Consider the following 1,059-nt stretch of genomic DNA (forward strand, 5'->3'; position numbering starts at 1 on the left):
CAGCAAAAGTTTTGCAGCAGAGTACCATCACCCAGTGAAATAACAGGGTACTCAGAGAGCACACAGAAAGCATTTGGGCCCTAGGAACTGATGACGGCCGGTGTAAAATACAAATTGGATCAAACAAGCATCTCGTGCATATTGGAAGAAATGGTCATAAGGAACATTTAATGCCACTATTCTTTGGTATGATTTTCCTTTTATTTTATTTATTTGCATGCATCCTAGTTCCTTCACAACTTCCGGTCTTTGACCTTTTTTCTGATGATAAAAACCTCTTTCGCATCACTGAAAAGTAAATAAAATGCGGTGATAAAGGTCGAAAACATGACTCTGGGATGTCTTCAGTGGCTAAGCAGGGTGGAGAGGACAGCCACGGATCAGCACTAAATGCTGACTCAAAAGTAGCAGCTACGGCACCCCAATCCGCTCAATATTGCAGTCACTTTCACCACTACCACTACCATCAACATTAATATTACCGCAGCCGTAGCTACTGAGACTCCACCATTATCCGCTTAGTCATAGCTTTGATGCGCCTTAGCAATGCTTCCTTCGCCAACTCACTAGGCTTCAGAAGACTCACGGTGGTCTGCATCTGTCTGACAGTGATGCTTGACTTCTCATTTTGGTGAGCACAACACCATGATTACACGCTAATACTAATAATACTAATTTGCCACTCAAGGTCTTTTGTTAAGGCATGGACTCCATTTTTAATACAGCATCCACAGAGAGTAAATATACAAGTGCACCTGATTTTATGCTGCATCAGCATTATAATAAAGATCGCAAAGACTAAAGTCGTGTCACTCTAAGAGGGCATAGACTGACTGAATGGAGCAGATGATGGACCAAAACGATTGTTTCAGGATACTTACTGGTACAATTAATTTGCCTTGTTACTTCTGTCCTTCAAATAAATGCAATAATTCCGCGTTACCAAGGTGCTCGTGATAGCCAAATGACCGACACAGGAAAAAATTGTTCGGTAATGCTTGTCAAGTAGCTTTGATTCCATTTTTACTAAGAAATGGCCAAACGTTTAGCTGTCAAAGG

Source organism: Echinococcus granulosus (assembly GCF_000524195.1).
Source record: "Echinococcus granulosus chromosome Unknown EG_S00396, whole genome shotgun sequence".
Classification (NCBI taxonomy): domain Eukaryota; kingdom Metazoa; phylum Platyhelminthes; class Cestoda; order Cyclophyllidea; family Taeniidae; genus Echinococcus; species Echinococcus granulosus.